Here is a 20,085-nt window from a genome sequence, read left to right as displayed (position 1 = left end):
GACCATGGATTGAACTTCGGGGCAACTGGCTCCATCGCGTATACATCCCTGAGTGCACGCTTCCGCTCCCTTTTGGGTATGTGCGTGGCATATATCATGTTCACCGTCCGCACCTGTGGGGGGAAACCCTTCTGTCCTCTATTGTTCGGCGGTCGGGTCTCTTCCTCGTCGTCGCTATGTAGCCCCTTGTCGCTGTTTTCGGCAATTAACTTGCCTGCCTGCTTGAACACCCAACAGTCCCTATTGGTGTGGTTAGCTGGCTTTTCAGGGGTGCCATGTATCTGGCACAAGCGGTCGAGAATTCGGTCCAAATTGGACGGACCCTGAGTTGTTCTTTTGAATGGCTTTTTCCGTTGACCGGGTTTAGAGCCTCTGAATCCGGCATTGACTGCCGTATCCTCACTGTTATCGCCGTTAATGCGGCGTTTGTTTTTGTTGCGACGCGACCTGCCACTACGGTCCTTGATATCCGGACTGCCAGAATTTTTGTTGAGGTTGTTGCTGCGTGCTAGCCAGCTGTCCTCACCCGCACAGAAGCGGGTCATGAGTGATGTAAGGGCTGCCATGGATTTCGGCTTTTCCTGTCCCAGGTGCCGGGCAAGCCACTCGTCGCGGATGTTATGCTTGAAGGCCGCGAGGGCCTCGGCATCCGGACAGTCGATGATTTGGTTTTTCTTGGTTAAGAACCGTGTCCAGAATTGTCTGGCCGATTCGTCTGGCTGCTGAATTATGTGGCTTAGGTCATCTGCATCTGGTGGTCGCACGTACGTGCCTTGGAAGTTATCGAGGAATGCGGCTTCCAGGTCCTCCCAACTCCCGATTGACTCTGCTGGCAAGCTGTTAAGCCAGTGCCGGGCTGGTCCTTTAAGTTTGAGTGGGAGATATTTGATGGCGTGGAGATCGTCTCCGCGGGCCATGTGGATGTGGAGGAGATAGTCCTCGATCCAGACCGCGGGGTCTGTTGTGCCATCATAAGATTCAATATTGACGGGTTTAAACCCTTCTGGGATTTGATGATCCATTACCTCATCTGTGAAGCACAGTGGGTGTGCGGCGCCTCTACACTGGGCGATATCGCGATGGAGCTCAAAAGAGCTTTGTCTGTTGTGTTCGGCCCGGCCGGACTTACTGTGTCCGGGGTGACGGTGATCGTCACGTATCGTGGGGCGCCCACGTGATCCATAGATCGATCTTGATTGTCTTGCCTTATCCTCCAATATGTCTCGCAGGTCCGTAGTGTTCCCCTGTGGCCTTGTGCTTTTCCGAGCGATGCCGGGGTACGGGTCTAGTGAAGGGCCTTGAGGCCTCTCTGTTGCGACCACGGGGTGGTCGATCAGCCGTATTGTCTCCTGGTGAAGCGGGATCATATGCCTCGAGCTCTAATCGGGGGAGCAGCTTACGTTTGGGGTAGCTTTTGGAGGGGCGTTCGAGTTCATGCTCTTCGGCCGCGAGGACTTCGGTCCATCTGTCGGCTAGCAGATCTTGATCAGCTCTAAGCTGCTGCTGCTTTTTCTTGAGGCTGTTTGCCATGGCCATAAGCCTGCGTTTGAAACGCTCCTGTTCGACGGGATCCTCAGGCACGACGAATTCGTCGTCGTCGAGGCTTGCCTCGTCTCCGGAGGGAGGCATATAGTCCTCTACCTCTTCTTCGGCCGCTCTCTCATGAGGGCTGGCGTCCCCCTCCTCCTGTGCTGGATCTTGCTGGAGTGGGTTGTCTTCGGCGCTATCCGGTGTATTATTGTCTCCGGTGCCGGAATCCTCATTCTTGCTATGGCGGGATTTAGAGCGGCGCCGCTGACGCCGGCGCTTGGGCTGTTTCTTGGAGGGGTCATCCTCCGCTATTCCTTCGCCGTTCCCATCCTTTGGGATATCCACCATGTATATGTCGTATGAAGAGGTGGCTTTCCAGTGCCCGGTGGGCGCTGGTTCTTGGTCGTCTCCGGCATCGTCGTCCATACCGTCGATGTCCTCAGAGTCGTAATCTAGCATGTCGGTTAGGTCATCGACAGTGGCTACCAAGTGGGTGGTGGGTGGGCTCTGAATTTCTTCGTCGTCCGCATCCCAACCGTCCTGGCCGCAGTCCGGCCAGGCCTCTCCTGATAACGAGAGGTACTTTAGCAAACTCAAGATGTCGCCAAAAGGTGAGTGTTGAAAGATGTCCGCCGCGGTGAACTCCATGATCGGCGCCCAATCGGATTCGACTGGAGGGGGCGCGGGAGGTCCGGAGTCCGGCAAGGAGTCCGGCACCTCGGAGTCACGAGCTTCATGGGGGACAAGATCGGTGTTTGGCTCTATCGCCGTAGAGGTTGCAGCCCCCGAGGTGGTGTCTAGCCATCCATCCTTGGTCTGCGCAGCCGGCTCTGAGTCGAAGATCGGAGCGGGTTCGAGTGCGGCCTCCAGGGTACTGTCCGGCTGCAGAGCTAAATCATGCCCATCATGACAGTACGGCACGCTCGGCTGTGGCTCGAATCCGTCGAGGATCAAGTCCCCGCGGATGTCAGCCGTGAAGTTCAAACTTCCAAATCTGAACTGACGGCGAGGGGCGTAACCTTCGATCTGCTCTAGCTGGCCAAGAGAATTGGCCTGCAGTGCGAAGCTGCCGAATACGAAGATCTGTCCAGGGAGGAAGGTCTCACCCTGGACTGCATCGTCGTTGATGATCGAAGAAGCCATCGAGCCTATCGGTGACGACACAGAGGAACTCTCAATGAAAGCACCAATGTCGGTGTCAAAACCGGCGGATCTCGGGTAGGGGGTCCCGAACTGTGCGTTTAGGCGGATGGTAACAGGAGACGAGGGACACGATGTTTTTACCCAGGTTCGGGCCCTCTTGATGGAGGTAAAACCCTACGTCCTGCTTGATTAATATTGATGATGTGGGTTACAAGAGTAGATCTACCACGAGATCAAGGAGGCTAAACCCTAGAAGCTAGCCTATGGTATGATCGTTGTTCGTCCTATGGACTAAAGCCATCCGGTTTATATAGACACCGGAGGGGGCTAGGGTTACATAGAGTCGGTTACAATGGTAGGAGATCTACATATCCGTATTGCCAAGCTTGCCTTCCACGCAAAGGAAAGTCCCATCTAGACACGGGACGAAGTCTTCAATCTTGTATCTTCATAGTCTTGGAGTCCGGCCGATGATGATAGTTCGGCTATCCGGACACCCCCTAGTCCGGAACTCCCTCAGTGGCCATATCACATGATAGCTCCATACAAAATGTTATGCTCGTTGAATCTCTTGGTTATAACTTACTTTCAGTATCTAGACTTGCTGATTTCGGTTTCAATGTTCTATTTACTGAAGTAGAGTGCCAAGTGTTTCGTCGAGATAATCATAAAATGGTCTTTACTGGTGTGCGTAGAGGTGATCTATACATTGTTGATTTCACTAAAAAGGCTCAACCTAAAACTTGCTTCATTGCTAAATCCTCAAAAGGCTGGTTATGGCATAGACGATTAGGTCATGTTGGTATGCGAAACCTTGACAAGCTTATTAAAGGGAATCATATCCTTGGAGTTAATAATGTCATATTTGATAAGGATAGACTTTGCAGTGCTTGTCAAGCAGGTAAACAGGTTGGAGGAAGGCATCCCGTGAAGAACATCATGACCACGAAGAGGCCACTCGAGCTACTTCACATGGACCTCTTTGGTCCCAACTCTTACAAGAGTCTCGGTGGAAATTCTTTTGGTCTAGTTATAGTTGATGATTTTTCCAGATTTACGTGGGTGTTCTTTCTTGATGATAAATCGCAGGTTCAGAAGATCTTCAAAAACTTCGCTAGGAAGGCCCAAAATCAATTTGAAGTGAAGATCAAGAAGGTTCGCAGCGACAACGGAACAGAGTTCAAGAACGCAAATGTGGACACCTTTCTTGACAAAGAAGGGATTTCACACGAGTTCTCGGCTACGTACACACCTCAACAAAATGGAGTTGTTGAGAGGAAGAACCGGGCGCTCATCAAAATGGCAAGAACGATGCTTGATGAGTACAAGACGCCGAAGCACTTTTGGGCAGAAGCGGTTGAGACAGCTTGTCATGCAACAAATCGCTTGTATCTTCACAAGCTACTCGGCAAGACGGCATACAAGCTACTCACCGGTAACAAACCCCAAGTTGGATACTTTCGAGTATTCGGCTCAAAGTGCTACATTCTTGATAAGCATCATCGTTCTAAATTTGCTCCTAAGTCTTATGAAGGTTTCCTACTAGGTTATGGCTCAAACTCTCACACTTACCGTGTCTACAACAATTTCACCCGAAAGGTTGAAGAGACGGTAGATGTGAAGTTTGATGAATCTAACGGCTCGCAAGTAGAGCAATTGCCAATTGATGTAGGAGACAAAGATCCTTCGGAAGCAATCCAAGACTTGTCTATTGGCAAGGTTCGTCCAACGAAGGTGAAGGAGAGTACCTCGTCTGTCCAAGTGGAAGCTTCTACTTCACGACAAGGTGAACCAAGAGTTGACACAGAAGCATCCACAAGTGGGACACACCAAGATGAAGAAAATGAGGAAGTGCATCAAGAACGTCAACAACCTCCTTCTCCACCACGACAAGAGAACGACAACGCCAACAATGAAGAAGGCCAAGAAGAAGAACAAGATGAAGAAGATGTTCAACGAAGACCCAAGCAAAAGCTTTCACGAGTTCGAGCAAGAATTGCTAAAGACCATCCCGTAGAGCAAATCTACAATGATATTCAAACCGGGAGAATCACTCGCTCTAAAACTCGTTTAGCTAACTTTTGTGAAAACTATTCTTTCATCTCTAGCATTGAACCTATGAAGGTCGAAGAAGCATTGGAAGATCTGGATTGGATAAATGCTATGCATGAAGAGCTACACAACTTTGAGAGGAACCAAGTTTGGACATTGGTTGAGAAGACCGACAACAACCACAACATCATCGGTACCAAATGGGTGTTTCGCAACAAGAAAGATGAAGATGGACAAGTAGTTCGCAACAAAGCACGTCTCGTCGCCCAAGGCTACACACACGTCGAAGGTATGGACTATGGTGAGACTTACGCCCCCGTTGCCAGACTTGAGTCCATTCGCATCTTACTTGCCTATGCTAATCACCATGATATCACCTTGTACCAAATGGACATTAAAAGTGCTTTTCTAAATGCTGAAATAGAGGAGGAAGTTTATGTTAAACAACCTCCCGGCTTTGTCAATCCTAAGAAACCCAATCATGTTTACAAACTTCACAAAGCTCTTTATGGTCTTAAACAAGCTCCTAGAGCTTGGTACAAATGCTTAACGAAGTTCCTTATTGAAAAAGGCTTTGAAATTGGGAAAATTGATTCTACTCTTTTTACTAAAAGGGTTAATGGTGAACTATTTGTGTGCCAAATTTATGTTGATGATATTATATTTGGTTCAACTAACCCTCATTTTAGTGAAAAGTTTGGGAAGCTAATGTCGGAGAAGTTTGAGATGTCTATGATGAGTGAACTCAAATTCTTTATTGGTTTGCAAATCAAGCAAACTAAGGAAGGTACTTTTGTCTCTCAAACGAAGTACACTAAGGACTTATTCAAGAAGTTCAATATGCAAGAATGCAAAGGTATGTCTACACCCATGCCTACTAGTGGACATCTTGATTTGACCAAAGATGGTGAACCGGTTGATCAAAAGGTTTATCGCTCTATGATTGGTTCATTGTTATATCTATGTGCTTCACGTCCCGATATTATGCTAAGTGTGTGCATGTGTGCACGATATCAAGCTGCTCCTAAAGAATGTCATCTTAAGGCCGTGAAAAGGATAGTGAGATACTTAATCCATACACCAAATTTTGGCATTTGGTATCCTAAGAGGGCCTCTTTCGATCTTGTTGGCTATTCCGACTCGGACTATGCCGGAGACAAGGTTGATAGAAAGTCCACTTCGGGTACTTGTCAATTTCTTGGTAGATCTCTTGTGTCTTGATCCTCCAAGAAGCAAAACTCGGTATCCTTATCCACCGCCGAAGCTGAATATATTGCCGCTGGATCATGTTGTGCTCAATTACTTTGGATGACCCAAACTCTTAAAGATTATGGGATATATGTGAGACATGTTCCATTGCTTTGTGATAATGAAAGTGCTATCAAAATTGGTCATAATCCTGTGCAACATTCTCGAACTAAGCATATTGTAGTTCGTCATCATTTCATTCGAGATCATGTTGCTAAGGGTGACATTGATCTTAAGCATGTTCGCACCGAAAAGCAATTAGCGGATATATTCACTAAACCTCTTGATGAGAAAGTGTTTTGCAGGTTAAGAGGAGAATTGAACATCATTGATGCTTCAAAGTTGGAGTAGAAACTCCATTGGATACATGCAAGACATGAGCTTATGACTAATCCTTGACATTTCTCTTATGATGAAAATCTTATGTATTGGATATATTTGTATCTTGCATGTTATCTAACCCATGTAGGTACTTGGTTGAATCAAATTCCATGAGATTGTAACCTACTCACATCTTAAGCAATCTCTACATCACCAAGTCTCTACACAAGGTGGTTGAAGACAAGGAAGCATGAAACCATTCAAACATATCCTTTGACAAATTCTATGTTGAGTTTCATGATTGTCATTTTTGGATATACAAGTGCTCTTCCTTGCAAGAACTAACCCATGTAGGTAGATGGACTCAAATTCCAAGTGGTGCTCCAAATTCTTGATGAGCTACATCAACCTTGAGAAACCCACGCAAGTTCAACTACATGGACAACACCACCAACCAAGGTATGTTATTCCATCTTAGAGAAGCTTTACTTCGAGTCATGAGTTAAAGCAACTCGACAAGATGTGAATACATCAAGATGCTTAGACGAAAAATGGCAACCCCATTTTGAGCTTAAACGATGAGTATGGCCTATGATCAAGTGATCTCACTTGACTCCTAAGTCAATATACTCTAACATAGGTGACTTTGTCGCCGACCATCTCTAGATGAAGTTCTCTTGTGTTTTCTTCTGTATTTTTGCATTTGTCTCATGCATATTTGTTTCCCTTTTCAAAAAAAAACTTCATCTAGATTTCTTTCTGTTTTCTCTGCATTTTCTGCATCCAATTCCTTGCATATCATTCAGTTAATTCCTTGCAAATCTTTGTGAGATCTTACTAGTCTAGTGAGCTGAGGTGACAAGTGTTTTCTCTGCATTTTTTGCATCCAATTCCTTGCATATCATTCAGTTAATTCCTTGCAAATCTTTGTGAGATCTTACTAGTCTAGTGAGCTGAGGTGACAAGTTTTTCTCTATGATGAACTCTATTACACCGTTTTGTTATTTTCGGTCCAACCGAATCTTTTCGGTACGACCGAAGCATACCACTCGGTGCCACCGATTTCATAACAGGAAAAACTCTTTGCCACATATTCTGTGTTTCTTTTAATCCAGCTCCACTCAATGAATCTTGTCCTCTACAAGCATCACATTTTTATCATTGCTTTATGTTGTGACTCAAGGATCAAACCCATTCACGACAAATTCCAGAGGGAGAGAGAGAGATTACATCTTTATCAAGCCCTTCTTGGAAATTGATGTCAAAGGGGGAGAGAGAGAGATCACATCAAAGCTTATCATCTTAGAGAGAGAGATCACATCAGATAAGGAGAGAGATCCTTCAGGGGGGGAGAGAGAGATCTCCAGGCGGAGAGAATACTAGTAGAAAGTATTTCTCAAGGATCCCAGATGCTTGGTGTTCAAGAGGAGAGATGCCACATGTCTTCTTGAGGGGAAAGACATGTTCATGTGTGCTTATTTGCATTAGTTTGCATTAGCTCTATTCATTCATATCCTTCAGCTCTGATTTTCTATTCCCTATCTTCTCCCAGTATCCCATGTTAGATTCAGGGGGAGCAAGACATCTAAGGGAAAGAGATCATTTAAATTCATTGCATATCTTTACTCTTGGGGACATGTCTAATCCAATGTGGTACTCAGTACTCACTCTGTACATGTCATCCCAGTCTTGGTATTCTTGTGGTTTCTTCTATTTGCTCTGGCTAGTAGATGCATCTGTGTTATCTAACCTTGTTTTCACAGGTTCATTCCATCCTAAGCCAACTCAAGACCACAAGGTAAGTATATGCATCACAATCATGTGTATGAGGAATTCTTGCTGATGTACATACTGTTTGCAAGAAGGACTCATGGGCATGAAGGTATTCTCTTTAATACTTTTTGCTCTGATGCATATAGCCAAGATACATGTAACACATTGCCTGCTCTATCATGGTTATGCTATCACATGCTTCTATATTTCATATTCACATGATTGCATACATGTAGGGGGAGCCTATGCTTGTTACATGTCTTTCCAAAGCTTTACTTGCTATTCTTTATATCTTTATCTAAAGCTTTGATATATGTTGCCATCAATTACCAAAAAGGGGGAGATTGAAAGCACAAGTGCTCCCTAGGTGGTTTTGGTAATTAATGACAACATATCTGTTGTTGGACTAACACTTTTATCTAGTATGTTTCAGATAAGTTCAACAATGGAGTGGCATGGACTAAAGGATGTGGGAACTCCTTCAAGATGCTAAGGACAAAGGATTGGCTCAAGCTTCAAGATCAAGACTCTTCATTTTACATTTTAGTGATCCAAGATCACATTGAGTCTATAGGAAAAGCCAATACTATCAAGGAGGAATGAGGTGTTGCTTAATGAGCCTCTTGCTTCAAAGTGCTTAGTGATATGCTCCAAATACCCTCAACTACTTTCCCACTTCCACACATATGTCCTAAACCTAAAGTCAAACTCGGCCCCACTGATTCTTTCTATCCGGCGCCACCGAGTTTTGATGTCTTAGCCACTGCCACAAACCCTAGGCAAATCGGTCTCACCGATAGGGATCTCGGTCTCACCGAGATGGGATTGTAATCTCTCTATGTATGTCCATTATCAAAATCGGTCTCACCGAGTTTGAGCAATCGGTACTACCGAGATTACAATGCAAACTCTCTGGTTAACTTATTATCAAAATCGGTCCCACCGAGTTTGATAATCGGTCAAACCGAGTTTGCCTGACCAACTCTCTGGAAAGCTTATTACCAAAATCGGTCCCACCGAGTTTGTGTAATCGATCTTACCGAGATTACGTTATGCCCTAACCCTAACCATATCGGTCCTACCAAGTTGCACTTCGGTCCCATCGAAAACCCTAACGGTCACATTATTTGCTAAATCGGTCTGACCGAGTTTAACGATTCGGTCCCATCGAGTTTGGTAGATTGTGTGTAATGGTTAGATTTTGTGTGGAGGCTATATATACCCCTCCACCTCCTCTTCATTCGTGGAGAGAGCCATCAGACTGAACCTACACTTCCAGCATCCTATTTCTGAGAGAGAACTACCTACTCATGTGTTGAGGCCAAGATATTCCATTCCTACCATATGAATCTTGATCTCTAGCCTTCCCCAAGTTGCTTTCCACTCAAATCATCTTTCCACCAGATCCAAATCCTATGAGAGAGAGTTGAGTGTTGGGGAGACTATCATTTGAAGCACAAGAGCAAGGAGTTCATCATCAACGCACCATTTGTTACTTCTTGGAGAGTGGTGTCTACTAGATTGGCTAGGTGTCACTTGGGAGCCTCCGACAAGATTGTGGAGTTGAGCCAAGGAGTTTGTAAAGGCAAGGAGATCTCCTACTTTGTGAAGATCTACCGCTAGTGAGGCAAGTACTTCGTGGGCGACAGCCATGGTGGAATAGACAAGGTTGCTTCTTCGTGGAACCTTCGTGGGTGGAGCCCTCCGTGGACTCGCGCAACCGTTACCCTTCGTGGGTTGAAGTCTCCATCAACGTGGATGTACGATAGCACCACCTATCGGAACCACGCCAAAAACATTCGTGTCTCCAATTGCGTTTGAATCCTCCAATCCCTTCCCTTTACATTCTTGCAAGTTGCATGCTTTATTTTCTGCTGCTCATATACTCTTTGCATGCTTGCTTACTATATGTTGTGAATGTTAAACTTGTGCCTAAACTCCACTCAAACTTTAAAGAAACCTAAAAACTTTAACTTTGGTACTTAGTGTCTAATCACCCCCCCTCTAGACACCTCTTCTCAAGGTCCTACACTACCTTACACTCAAGATGCCCGCTCCCCGTGGCGTCATCACCATTAGCGGAATAACGAAGCGCTCTTCGCGCGTAGAGGAACACGCGACGGCCCTGGCGGCCGGACTGTAAGCGGCCTCCAAATATCACATACATGCCTGGTCATTAAGACCACAGACATGGTTAGACGAGTCTGGTAGCCCGATTCAACCAGGGCACCGTATATGTACCCCCATAGCGGAAACCAAGGGCTATAAATTTTTAATAGCCCCACACTTGGCTCGACCTTATTGGCAGGCCAACATCTCACACTTTTATTATTAATCGCATACTCACGTTGCACTCTCGTACGAGTTTTTCTTTTTTTACAGACAACGTTCGTGCGAGACCCTTCCAGGATACGGCACAATAGAGACAAAGGCGCAGACGTGCAACAGGGCCCCGTTCAACAGGTTTCTTTTTAGATTAAGCCCATGTGTAAACCTTTTCTACTGCCTCTTGTTGTTTAACCATCCCATGGGTTCTATAGCCATAGAGGATACTGTCGTTATTGGCATTTGGCCACGGCATACTAAATTGCACGTACCTAGGAATTAAGGGCTTATAATGGGCTCTTGTCAGCCTCTTTTCCTTTACAAAGACCGAATACCCTCGGGAGTGTTTGGAGTCACGAGTTTGGCCATATATGCATCAGCTCCGAATCATGTCTTTGGTCAAATGTTGGGTTTGCCCGGCTCCTGGGTTTGCCGCCTTATGTTCCGTTATCACCGGCTAAGGCAGGCCAAAGGAGAACTACTGCAATTGTGCCCTGGTTATTCCGGATGAGCGCCTTAGTAGAGAAAGCCAAAAACTGACTGTCATGATACAGTGAGAGACTGTTCAACCACTCGAAGACTCACCGGAATCCCTAAAGATTCCTCCGCATCAACGAAGGGCCGTTTCCCGACCATGTACACACGCGCCCATATTCGGATGCACGCGAAGGTACCAGGGGCTACATAGTAGCCCCACCATTATACTCCCATGGCTAAGTGAAAGTGTTACAGCTATATAGTCCGGTTGCCTAGTTCGATGTGCGATCACCTCCTTAATGGACCAAGACGTTGGATCAAGTGTGATTTAAGCATATTTTTTGCGAACACCCCCGCATTATATGCGTGGGGGCTGAAGCCAATGACTGCTATCTTTCGGACTACTTATACATATAAAAACGGCCGCAAAGGGGATACAATCATACTTCTGGACAAAGTATAAACATAGCCTCATAATTAAACTAAAACATTGTTCTCTACAATGATTCGACTTATCACTCGAATAAAACATTCTTCGAGCACTGCGCCTCTATTAGGCGGGCACCTTCTATGACTTGCGCCAAGTAGTGCTCGGCCGGATATTGGCCTCCCACCGGATCCTGGGTCGCTATTACAGTGGCCTCCATATCCGTCCAATAGGCTTTAACGCGGGCTAGCGCCATCCGCGCACCCTCTATGCACGCCGACCTCCTCATGGTGTCAATCTGGGACACGGCTCCAAGGAATTGCTGCACCAAACCAAAATAGCTGTCTGACTTAGGCCCCTTCGGCCAAAGATGGTCTATGACAGACCGCATTGCAAGCCCGGACAACCTGTGGAGCTCCGCCATAGCAGCCACCTTCTCATTCAGCGACAACGGGTGAGTGGGAGCATTGAACTGCGACCAGAAAAGCTTCTCCACTTCTTCATCGCCTTGACCCTCGAAGAACTTGACAGCGTCAGCTGTACTATTCGCCAAGTCCGCATATGCGTCTGCAGGACTCAAGCGCCCCGCCAGGGGAGCATACTTCGGATCCAAGAACTTCGTCAGCAGTAAGTATGAGCCCCCAACCACGATTTTGTTGGCCTGTTGGAACTCTTCCCGCATACTGCGGATCTCGGTCCGCATCTCCTTGGCGGCATTAAGTGCCTTGTCCAGCTCGGCCAAACTAGCCTTATTCTCCTTTTCGAGGAGTGCATACCGGTCGGCGGCATTCTTTAACTCCCCAGCCATTTCGGCTTTTTCTTCACTTCGGCGATGAGCAGCCTGTTCGGCTCTCAATTCTTCGGCCGCCTTTAGGGCAGCCGCATTGCTAGCCCGAGCTTGTTCCTTGGCTTGAGCAAGTTCCACCCTCAGGGCCTCCACGGCAGCAGCACCATCTGCAGTGCAAACACATCGCATTGTTATTATGCCCCTCGTACATTTCCTATACATCATAATAAGGGAAGAAGAGCACATACCCTGTAACTCTTCCAGCCGTTTATTCACCAGCGTGATATCGGCATCGATGGATCCGATCTGCCTCCTCAGTTCGACAACTTCAACAGACTGGTCAGCTGTCGGATCCTTGTATACCTGCGCACATTAACGGCACAACCATTAGTATATGATCCCCCGTTTGCCGCCTACGACGGGCAATCAGAGTCTCAGGGGCTACTATCTATAGGGAGCACTCCTAGTGCGTGCTTCATAATAAAAAAATTACGCATTTTTCACTACATACCTCAAAGCCTTTGAGCAGGCTTGTAAATGCCTCATTCAAACCGCTGGTAGCGGATGAAATCTTCGTGAGCACCATGCTCATTAAAGAGCGGTGCTCCTCTGAGAGCGCGGCTCGCTCCAGACGGCCCATCAGTACGTCCGGCCGGACATTGAACTGCGCCGGACCCTTCTCATTGCCCCCCGTAGGAGCTAAACGCTCTGGGCTCAGGGCGGCTGATGTGTTAGCCTCCGGCTTCGGCAAATCCGGACTCCTCCGTGACGACACCTCCATGTTGCCCGCTTCATGAGGAGGAGAGTTGGGTGGAGTCTCACTCTCCATCATCTCCGGACGAAGGTCCCCCGAAGACGAACTCTGTTGAGAAGAGCTGCTCGCCGGACTACAAAAGACGAAGTCCTGATTATGGATCTCGGAGTAACAGCACACTTTCGAATTAACGAATAACTTACGGCTCGGTGGAGGGCTGGCCCATTGGTGGGCATGATGCGGTGAGGGTGCCTGTCACGGCAGAGCCCCCTGGTGATGCTTTCTTCTCTTGCTTGGGCGTCTCCGCCTCCAAATCTTCGGAGGCAGCCCTCTTCTTCCCGCGTGGGGAGGAGGCTTTGGCCTCCCCTTTCCCGCTATCCTCCATAGGAGGGGTAGCGATTTCCCTGGTCTGGATGCGTAGCGTGTGAAGTTCGGCTTCACTGCCCTTTCCTTCGCCTTTCCCTGAAGGGATTTTGCTGAGCGCCCGGCCCAACATCTTTGCAATAGTGGGACCAGGCGAGCCTTCAGGAAGTGGTGCCGGACACCTGATTCTCTCCGCCTTGTTGAGCCATTCCTGGCCACGGAAGGATTTTCAGAATAATGGTTATGATAAATATAAATGAAGTGTCCGACTTTAAGGTTACTTACTTGGGCATCTAGGTGATTGCAGCTTAGGCCCGCATCCTCGGTGGTGTCCGGACACTTTACATGTGGTCCGAAGAATAACTTGCACATCCCTTCGAGCGTTAGGCCGAAGAAGTGCTTAATAGTACGCGGACCCTCCGGATTAAACTCCCACATCCAGAGAGGCCGACGTTTGCACGGCAACATCCGCCGGACTAGCATTACCTGAATTATGCTGACAAGATTTATGTCCCTCTCAATAAGCTCCCGGATACGATTCTGCAGTTCTGGTACATCGCCAGCAAGCCCATAATTCCGTCCCACATCGGTCCAAGACGCCAACTGTGATGGAGGGCCTGAGCGGAACTCGGGGGCAGCTACCCACTTTGTGCCTCTGGGAGCAGTGACATAGAACCATCTCCGTTGCCATACGTTGGATACTTCCGGAAAAGAACCCTCTGACCATGGGGCCTCAGCGTTTCTGCTTATTATGGCACCTCCGCACTCCGCATGTCGCCCCTCGATCATCTTCGGCTTCACATTGAAAGTCTTAAGCCATAAGCCGAAGTGTGGGTTGAAGTGGAGAAAGGCCTCGCACACGATAATGAACGACGAGATATGGAGGATGGCATCTGGAGCCAGATCATGGAAATCCAAGCCATAGTAGAACATGAGCCCCCTCACAAAGGGGTCGAGGGTGAGGCCTAGGCCTCGGAGGAAGTGAGGAATGAACACGACGCTCTCATTGGGCTCCGGCGTGGGGATAATTTGCCCCGGAGCAGGAAGCCTGTGCTGGACATCGGCGGTCAGGTATCCGACCTCCCTAAGCTTCGCAATATCCTCCTCCTGAATCGAGGAGGCCACCCACCGGCCTGTTGCATCGGATCCGGACATGCTGGAGGATCTGGGGTGCTGGAGCTTAGGTTTTGAGTGCCGGAGCTCGAGGAGCGGGGAAGAGCAGGAGAGGTGGTAAAAAGGCGTAGGCCTTGACCCCTTTATAAAAGGGATGAATACCAAGAGTCCTCAGCGTGACCGCTTGAGACTTATCTAAAATACACGGAATCATACCAACGGTCGCCGTGGGGTCACATATGCCCATATTGATGAAAGAGCCCGTATTAAGGGGGACACGATCTCTGCTTTGGCAGGACGTGCCAATAAAACCGCCTCGCAACACGAGTCAAGGTAGAGCAGGAGACATCGGTTCTTGTTGGACCAGGCCACGATGCAAGGGCACAACATGCAAAAGTTGCCAGCAAAGCGAATTTATGCTAGGGTATGTGAAGATCATCTTGCAGATCCGGACACGGTCTACGTGTTCGATAACCATCTTGGAGTATTCGGAGGAGGAACCCGCCTTGTAATGCCGAAGAAAAGACTGCGCGCTGGACTCATCATCATTGAAGCCTGATTCAGGGGCTACTGAGGGAAAAGTCCTGGATAAGGGGGTATCCGGACAGCCGGACTGTATACATCGTCCGGACTATAGAAGCGTCAAGATACAAGACTCAAGACTTCGGCTTGTGTCCGGATGGGACTCTCCTTTGCGTGGAAGACAAGATCCGGATATTATGTTTCCTTCCTTGTAACCGACTCCATGTAAACCCTAGCTCTCAGGTGTCTATATAAACCGGAGAGGATGGTCCTTAGAAGGCCGATCACAATTACAATCATACTATCATAGGCTAGCTCTTAGGGTTTAGCCTCTACGATCTCGTGGTAGATCTACTCTTGTACTACACATATCTTCAATATTAATCAAGCAAGAAGTAGGGTTTTACCTCCATCGAGAGGGCCCGAACCTGGGTAAACATTGTGTCCCTTGCTTCCTGTTACCATCAGCCTAAGATGCACAGATCGGGACCCCCTACCCGAGATCCGCCAGTTTTGACACGGACAATGGGCTTCTATCCCATATTGTTGCACATAGGGCCACTGTGGAACCATCTGCTGAAGAAGCAGACTCTGAAGATGCCCCTAAGCCACCAAAGCAAAAGAAGAAGACAAAAGCTTCAAAGCCCCCAACTGCTACAAAAGCTTCAAGGGTGAAGCCTGTGAAATCTGCACCTCCTGAATCCAGTGTGCAGTCTGAAGATCAATCCCGCGTCTCCAAGAAGACCAAGATGCCCAAGAAGATTTCTGGGCACGATATTACTCCTGCTAGCATTCTACGCAATGAGGAGAATACAATTGGATTGTCAAGTGATGAAGACCTTGCTGATGACGCTCTAGAAATGTTGATCAAGAGCAAGTAATAGGCTGGAATATTTAAGGATCTGCCTCTCTTTGATGCAGACATTCTGAAGAACTTCATTGATGAGTGGTTTGAGGACACCTCGCTCAACATTGACGACTTGCAGCTACGCATTGACATCAGCGTCACATTTCAAGGTTGCACTGCCAAGGAGCTTGCAATCACTCAAAAGATTGTTGAGCGGAAAAACAAGATCGATCATGAGAAGGCCTTGTTCAAGAAGCATATGGCCAAGCTCAGTGTCACTAAGATCCATAACTTCAAACAGATGATGATTGACCTCAAAGCTTAGTTTCACAAGAAACGTTCAGAAGCAAAAGGCTCTCGTGAGCGGCTCAAGTTTTATGCTGAAAAGTGCATCCGGGCTCACAATGAGGCTGTGAAGCGAAAGGCTCTTGGGCGGCCAGGCACTGACCCCAGACTTGCTGCCAAGAGAAGAAGAAGAAATCTGCTGAAGCTGAACCTGATGCCCCAAGGCAGGAAAGGCCAAGCATTGTCTTCCCTGCCAGTATGACTGGCTTGAAGCCAAAGGTCCCTTCAGCAGCTTCTGAACAAAAGAAGACAAGGCTAGCTAAGGTTGAAGCCAAGAAGAGGAAGCACCAAGACACCTCTGATGCTGCTCCCTCCAAGAAGAAGCTGAAGACAAAGTCTTCAAAGTCTTCACGCAAAGAGCATGCTGCTGCCCAAGAACCGTTGAATGTTGAACCCATTTCTATTGTACTCCCTACCTCCTCTAATCGTGAGCGTCGTCTCATTGTACACGAGCCTGCTCCCACATAGGCTCTCGAGTCTGAAGAGATTCCAGTTGGTGACTACACCATAGCTGAAGACATTGGTCATGAGGACTATGTTGAATATGATGAAGTCCTTCCTCAGCTTGAGCCCAGTCCGGTATCATCGCCTGCTCCAATGAGAAGTGAATTGATAAGTATTGGCAGTCCCATGACGCCAATCACACAAGATGTGTTTTGGGAAGAGCACCACCCTAACTCTCCACTGCATGAAGTGATTCCCCGCACTCCAACAGCTCAAGTCACCACTCCGGTGCTTGAGACAGCTCAAGAAACTCCCGAAGACATCGATTATACCATCCCTTCACCAGAAGTGTCGCCCTCTTTCCGAAGGCTTCACAAAGGCCCTAGGCCCCAGGTCTCCATGTCCAGCATTCCCGAAGAGGATGTGGAACAACACAGCTCAGTAGCACGTCGCTTCTGCGTCTGCTAAAGAATCTGAAGCCAAAGTGGCTGAAGATATTCCGGCTGCATCAGCCGATGAAGAAAGATAAGAAGAACGTGAAGTTATTCCACCCACAAGTGATCCAGTTGTTCAAGAAGAGAATGTGATTGTGCCAGACCCCCCTGCTCATGAATCTACTGAGGTTGAAGCTAATACGGCTACCACCGCTATCACTGTTGAAGCCAATGATGGGGTCATGGCTGAAGACAATGTGGAGCCTGAAGTCAATGCTGCCACAGAAGACAATGTGCAGCCAACCACTTATGATGTAGCCGTTCCACCCCGAGTGCCTCATACAATGGAACGTGATTACAATCTAGGTGAGCTTGTTACTGTGAGGTAGCCTATTCTAATTCCACCTACTGCTCCAGGTCCCCAATATGACTATCATGTGGAGCAAAGGCCTCACACGCACAAACCGAAGCCCAGGCTGCCAAGGCCTCCCAGTGTAGTAACAACTCATGGATCTTTTAGTGTGCTAAGCTTCAAAGAGCACAATACCTTCTTTGATAGCGCCAAAAAACCCTACTCGAAGCGAAAAATCACCTTCAATAGGTTCTGGAGCCATCAGCAATGCCGCTACTACTCCTGGATATCGTACAATCAAGACCGGATTTTTCCACACAAGCATCTTGAATGTGATGCCATTGTTGGGCTTCCATGCCTTGAAGAGGCTCTTGACTGCTTCAAAGGAGTGGGACTTCTTCCGTTCGTCACTGACAAAGCATTGGAATGAAGAGCTTCTGCTGCAGTTCTATGCTACGCTACACATCAGAGGCTATGATATGTCTCCAATGTATCGACTTGTTCTCACGCTTTTCCTCTTGTTTTGGACTCTAATTTGCATGATTTGAATAAAACTAATCCCAGACTAACGTTGTTTTTAGCAGAACTACCATGGTGTTGTTTTTGTGTGGAAATAAAAGTTCTTGAAATGGAACGAAACTTTGCGAGGATTTTTTATATCAATAATAAGAATTTCTGGAGCCATGACCTGCACGAGAGGGGCACCTGGGTGGGCACAACCCACCAGGGCGCGCCCCCCTCTCCTGGCGCGCCCAGGTGGGTTGTTCCCACCTGGTGGCCTCGCAAACGATCCCCCTGATACTATAAAATCACATATTTCCAGAAAAAAATCAGGGAGAAAGAATTATCGCGATCCACGAGATGGAGCCGCCGCCAAGCCCTGTCTTCCTCGGGAGGGCAGATCTGGAGTCCGTTTGGGGCTCCGGAGAGGGGATCCTCGTTCTTCATCATCACCAACCCATCTCCATCGCCAATTCCATGATGCTCCCCACCGGGAGTGAGTAATTCCTTCGTAGGCTCGTTGGTCGGTGAGGAGTTGGATGAGATTCATCATGTAATCGAGTTAGTTTTGTTAGGGCTTGATCCCTAGTATCCACTATGTTCTTAGATTGATGTTGCTATGACTTTGCTATGCTTAATGCTTGTCACTTTGGGCTCGGGTGCCATGATTTCAGATATGAACCGTTTATGAATTTATCATTATATCCATGTGTTAGATACGATCTTGCAAGTTATAGTCACCTACTACGTGTTATGATCCAACAACCCCGGAGTGACAACAACCGGGCCCACTCTCGGTGATGAGCGTAGTTTGAGGAGTTCATGTATTCACTATGTGTTAGTGCTTTGTTCCGGTTCTCTATTAAAAGGAGGCCTTAATATCCCCTAGTTTCCAATATGGACCCCGCTGCCATGGGAGGGTAGGACAAAAGATGTCATGCAAGTTCTTTTAATAAAGCACGTATGACTATTTAAGGAATACATGCCTACATTATATCGATGAACTGGAGCTAGTGCCATATCGCCCTAGGGCATAACTGTCACATGATGAATATCATCCAACAAGTCACCGATCCAATGCCTACGAATTTATCTTATATTGTTCCTGCTAAGTTACTACCGTTGCTACTGCTATCGTTACTGCTACAATATCACTGCTATCACTGTTACCATTACTGTTACTACTGCTGCTATCATCGAAACTATCAAACTAACTACTACAATATCACTGCTATCACTATTATCGTTACTTTTACTACTGCTGCTATCATCAAAACTATCAAACTACTGTGCTACTAATCACTTTGCTGCAGATAATTAATCTCCAGGTGTGGTTGAATTGACAACTCAGCTGCTAATACCTTCAAATATTCTTTGGCTCCCCTTGTGTCGAATCTATAAATTTGGGTTAAATACTTACCCTCGAAAACTGTTGCGATCCCCTATACTTGTGGGTTATCAAGACCTTTTTCTGGCGCCGTTGCCGGGGAGCATAGCTATATTTGTTGAGTCATGTCAGGACCCCGACTCAATGCCACATCGATCTAGCATGTAACACCTCATATCACTTTGCGGCCTCACGCACGGTATCCCCACGGGTGTCGCCTTACCTTTGGCTGGGACCGTTTGCGCTTTTGGCACATGTATATGATAGTGTCGCTAGCATCCATATGATAAGGAGCTCGGGCTGACATGGCTAGTCGTAAACCCAAAGTGGCACAAACTTACAGGGACAGGCATCCATGACCCAACATCGAACGTGTCGGTCATCAGCGAGTGAATCCAGGCTGTAGCACTGGGCTAGCAGGACTTCGGTGAACCGGGCTGTAGTGGGCTAACAGGACTCCGGTATTCATCGCGTGACATTTCCCCGAAGGGACAGACACAGGAACGGAGAAGGACACATGCCGGCCAGCCTAAGTGTTCCGGAGCAGTAGCAAGCTACCATGGCTCAGTGGAAACACTAGGAGACATTTCCCGGTAAGAGAGGCTACTAAGGATAAACAACTAGATAGTCAGATCCCACACATACCAAGCATTTCAATAACATACACACAATATGCTCGATATGTGCAAATACAACATGGCATCACAACATGACTCTACAACTCAAGTATTTATTCAATAGGCTCCGAGGAGCGAGATATTACAATCATGGGTCTCATGACCCAACATTCAGAGCATACAAGTCAAAGCACATGCGGAAGCTTAACATGTCTGAGTACAGACATCTACAAAAGAAAAAGGCTGAGAAGCCTGACTGTCTATCAGATCCTGCCGAGGGCACAAGATCGTAGCTGAGGTAACAAGCTAAACGTCGAAGTCCA

The sequence above is a fragment of the Triticum aestivum genome, chromosome 3B, assembly GCF_018294505.1.
Source record: "Triticum aestivum cultivar Chinese Spring chromosome 3B, IWGSC CS RefSeq v2.1, whole genome shotgun sequence".
NCBI lineage: Eukaryota > Viridiplantae > Streptophyta > Magnoliopsida > Poales > Poaceae > Triticum > Triticum aestivum.
The sequence above is the reverse complement of the archived record's forward strand: the minus strand, read 5'-3'. Positions refer to the sequence as shown.